This window comes from Procambarus clarkii, chromosome 40 (genome assembly GCF_040958095.1).
Source record: "Procambarus clarkii isolate CNS0578487 chromosome 40, FALCON_Pclarkii_2.0, whole genome shotgun sequence".
NCBI classification, from domain to species: domain Eukaryota; kingdom Metazoa; phylum Arthropoda; class Malacostraca; order Decapoda; family Cambaridae; genus Procambarus; species Procambarus clarkii.
The window spans coordinates 1,311,982-1,316,833 of NC_091189.1; the positions used below are offsets into that span (position 1 = coordinate 1,311,982).

At 38.9% G+C, this 4,852-nt stretch overlaps 2 non-coding genes across 2 annotated transcripts; both read left to right on the forward strand.

Annotated features, from left to right (window-relative positions):
• Positions 1-579: 579 nt before the first annotated feature.
• On the forward strand, positions 580-651 carry TRNAD-GUC (transfer RNA aspartic acid (anticodon GUC)). The gene has a single exon. It is a non-coding gene; the product is annotated as a tRNA-Asp (tRNA).
• Positions 652-2,294: 1,643 nt separating this feature from the next.
• Positions 2,295-2,366, forward strand: TRNAD-GUC (transfer RNA aspartic acid (anticodon GUC)). The gene has a single exon. It is a non-coding gene; the product is annotated as a tRNA-Asp (tRNA).
• The last annotated feature ends 2,486 nt before the right edge of the window (positions 2,367-4,852 follow it).

Consider the following 4,852-nt stretch of genomic DNA (forward strand, 5'->3'; position numbering starts at 1 on the left):
CAAATCCAGGGCGATACATAAATGTTTGGGCGCGTTTCCTATCACCTCATGCAGGTGGAATGACTGTCCACAGAGCAGTAAATTCGTACCCAGGAGTTAGTGAGCTTGTAGGGGGATTGCAGACTTGGGGGGGAGTGTCAGTTTTTCGACCCTGGGCGTGGGGGGGGGAGAGGGGGGGAGACCTCAATACAAGCCTAACGTGTACTGTATGTATATATTACCCGAAAACGCTGTCAGCGCCCGAAACGCTGCGCGTACTAGTGGCTTTACAAGATTGTAAAGATTGTAAAAATACCATGCTATGTATTCTCCTAAACCCAGTGTAACTTCTCGTATATAAATAACTAAATAAGTAAATAATGAAACGCTGTGCGTATTAGTGGCTTTAGGCATAGTATGTACTAAGTCTATCTAGAACTCCAACATTCTGTTAGTAACTCACTTTGACTGTGTGTACTTTTACCTGAATAAACCTTATCACTCGCTGTCTATCGCCAGGCACAATGGAAATTGAATTAATTATTGCAGCTGAATGACTGATTTTTAATATAAGAGGAACTATCAATATTCTAATCAGATTCCTCGGTAGTATAGTGGTGAGTATCCCCGCCTGTCACGCGGGAGACCGGGGTTCGATTCCCCGCCGGGGAGGAATGTTTTGTTTTCTATCTATAGTACATAAATAGAGGAACTGTAGAATGCTTATTGGCCCATGCGAGGAAGATCCGTTGTAGGTATACTTGAATCTCTTAGGATCCGGGAACTCAAATCAATGAGGAATCTTTTGGCATGCTTTCCTCATAGGCTATCAAATCGTACATGGGCAAAATTGTGTTTGTGGTTCGGGAACCCTGTGTTTTTTTTTTTTTTACTTGGATATCCTTGTGATTAAGCACTGGTCAAGGAGTCCTCCATTAGAGGGGTAGAAATAGCCTAAGCTACTCTATCCCTTTGAGATGTATTTTTTTCTTGTCTTAAATTATATTAATAAACATACTTGAACTTGAGTCCTCCACGTGCTTGACCAGTGCTGAAATTGATGTTTACGTCTGTGTGAGAATATCACGTGTGGGTGACCACCATCATAGCACAAACATATAGACACATACAGAGGAAACGGTAGTCAAACGATGTTATTGAACGCAAATTAACATCAATTTAACCAGTATAAAATTTATAATCAATAGTTAATTGGTGATAAGTTTCCTAGTTCGCCTGTCAAAGATCAGCCTCGTGCCGGGGTTCGATTCCCCCATTGGTATGTTATTTATTTATCTATTTAGTTACATCATAACATAAGAATATGGGGAAAAAGCAGGTGACGCTGATCCTTGCGAGGCAGCTCCAAATTTATACCCAAATAAACCAGAATAGACTAAAACTTGAAACAAATTGTCATCACTGCTATAGTAGTGGGTCTAATCCAAACTGAGCTTACTTAACCTTACCCAACGTACTCCAGCCTAGCCTAGCCCAGCCTAGCCTAGCCCAACCTAGCCTAGCCCAACCTAACTTAAATTAAAGCTAAAATTTGGTTTAGTATGCACAAGGTGTGACGTCACTATGACATCATAATTTTATTCCGGCTCAGATTTTAGATTTAGAAAATTAAATTCACTTCCCAATACCTTTAACCACAGCTTGAAACATCCCGGCGATTCAACGTCTAATAAATATATTTCCCTGCCATTTGTTTCTTGAATTTACTCCTATTTTCTCAAACCAATATTTACCAAGTTTAGTTTTTATCACTAGATTTTTACGAACTGCCACGAGGGCCTGTTTACAAAGAGCACAGCGCCCCGAGGACCATTATAAACACACAGCAACACCCCACAAGGCTTCTGTACAAAGCTAAGGGCCTGTAAACAAAATAACCTTAACACTTAGGTAGTGTTGGGGTTTATTATTCAAACGATTCACTAAATACTTTTTTCTCTAAAATGATGATTTAGAGTCCCGTTAGTACACTCGGGTTCGTTCTCGACTCACAATCAAGAATTCCGGGTTCAAATCCCGGGCGGGACAGAAATGTTTGGCCGCATTTCCTATTACCTAATGCAGCTGTTCACCGTAGGTACTCAGGAGCTAGACAGCTTGTTGTGGGGTTGCATCCTGGGCGGGGTCAATAATTCGACCTTTGTAGGGGGGGGGGGACCTTGATAGCCTAACGTGTATGAATACACTCTGGCTGTCTGTCCCCTGACACAATGGATTAGTATAATTTATTGTTAAAATATCAGCGCTAAGAATACCGAACGGTAACTCCAGGTAATTGGAAACGTTTAACAGATTCCTCGGTAGTATAGTGGTGAGTATCCCCGCCTGTCACGCAGGAGACCGGGGTTCGATTCCCCGCCGGGGAGGAATGTTTTAAATCTGTTAAGTGAGGAAATTAAATTAATCCTCTTGTCTCAAGTTCAAACATACGTCATAATATTATAAATTTTACCCGGCAATATGTTCCAAAAATCTATGCTATTCCCAAAACCAGAAGTCACATCGGGTCTTTTCTGGATATAAACTTAACCAATGTGTAACCATTACTCGTGTATTATTTTGGTTTGATATATTTAGGACACATTATATCATACATGAACACAAACTTACATTCGAGACAAATCATATTCTTGATTACACAACACGCCAGAGCTGACGACCCCATCCTTAAGGGTCGGGCAGTTTATTGGTGTGTGTGTATGTATGTATATATATATATATATATATATATATATATATATATATATATATATATATATATATATATATATATATATATATATATATATATATATATATATATATATATATATATATATATACTCAAGAGTTTACTTAATTAAATCCTGGACTGATTCTGGCTAAAATATGCATGCAGGTTCGTCAGTGTACTAGTTTCACGCCTATTGCAACCCTCGTTCAGTTGATTGGCCTTAAGCTCAACACGAAATGAAAACCTTGGACGGGTCACCACCATGCTCTACAGTCTAGCAGATGCTAGATTATGGAGCACATGGCTACGCTTGTCTAGCTTCGGTTGAACACCAAAAGACGCACTTATCAATATTAATGCACTGTTAAAATTGATAATATTTGTGATCGTTTCACATGCCAACCTGTCCTTAGGCCAGGCTTATTTCAGTCCGTCCGCATAAACAAAGGCCAAAGTCCACTTCATGCACCCCACCAAACCCCCTGTTTATGAATGAAAAGCGGTTTACACACGACTAACAACTTCTGACGTTCGAACATATCCGGAACAAGTGTTTCACTGACGAATTTTGTTCGAATCACAACGCTATAAATGCTTCACCCACGTACTACAAATACAAATAATCGCCAACAGAACCTAAACACCTAACCTGACCAATGTGTAAATATGCAGAGTATGCTAATATATAACAATATTAATTTATATTTGAGAAAATTATCAATTTGATTGAACACCATGTTAACATTGATGAAAGCGTCTTTGGGGTCGACCACTGGATGGAATGATCTGAGGACGGGCTGCTAGTTCCACGGGTCAGATCATTACCTCCTTTATTGTTGTTAGAGAAGCACGTGTTGTGGTCAATGTGACGGAAACGTCTACAATATAGCTCAATTGATATCGTTACTACCGGGTATTATTTAAGACCCAATTTATCAGTGTTTTATTTCGATTTGATATGGCAATCTTGATAAACAGCTTGAGTGTTATGACTAACTGTTACACAGGGGAAACAAGTGAAGAATAAACAAGAAACGCGATAAAACGTTTACTCGGGAGAGTATAGTGTTTTGCAGGAAATATCAGCACAAGGTTGGCTGTTGTGGCAAAATTATACACTTCTCGGTAGCTCTATTTCATTGGGTCAGTGTTAATCGTCTGGTGTCGAATGTTAAAGACAAGTTGCAAGATTTGTGAATATTTGACAACACCACTTAATGGCACACGTTTTCCGTATTGAAAAGTCGATTAAGTTGGTGGACTGGAGCGTGTCCCAGACACTGTTAACTGGGTCAGTCACATGCTCCAACGTAGCTACACGAGGCACCACAGCGCCCTCCTCCTTCAAGGTAAGCAACACCTCGGTACTCAAGTGTCATCTTCAGCCGATCAGTTTATATACACATGGAAAAATATAAGGAAAATAAAAAGCAAACTATTATGTGTATATAGCATGGCAAGCATAGACAAGTGCTAAAGATTGTTCTTCAGTTATATCAAACTAAGATCGGGGAAAAGACTGCCATTAAAAAATAAACAAGTCAGGTAACTGGTCATGACACAATAATATTCTTAATCAATATTTTGTTCGCATTTATTAGAGGCGAAATTAATATTCTGCCTTCAACTGAATTATTCTATATTGGTTGTTATGAAGAGGACAAGTTGATTAGTGGTTACCAGGGAGGAAGTTATTAAGCAAACAGAAAAATTAAAGCCGAAAGTCTCCAGGGGCAGACGAAGTGTTTGCCACTGTGCATAAAGATTGTAAAGAAGAGCCTAGTGACCCCCCTTGTCTTGCACGTTTAATAAATCATTAGAGCTGAACTCAATACGGTAGTTATGGACGGAGCCTAATATATACCGATTTTTAAGAAGAAAGATCGCGTCGAATCTTCTGATTCGAATCACTTGAGTCGAATTATTGGCTAATTAGATTAATGTCTATTGTGGGGAAAAGTACTTGAATCGATAATTGCAAAAGCCATTTGTATACATCTTGAAAAGCATAAATTAATAAATAATTCAAAACACAGTTTTACTAACAGCCATTCGTGTTGGATAATTTTGCTTTCATTCTTTTCATTCAATTCCAGCATATTTGAGGCAGTTGATAATGAAAAAGTTTGTGACGTTGTG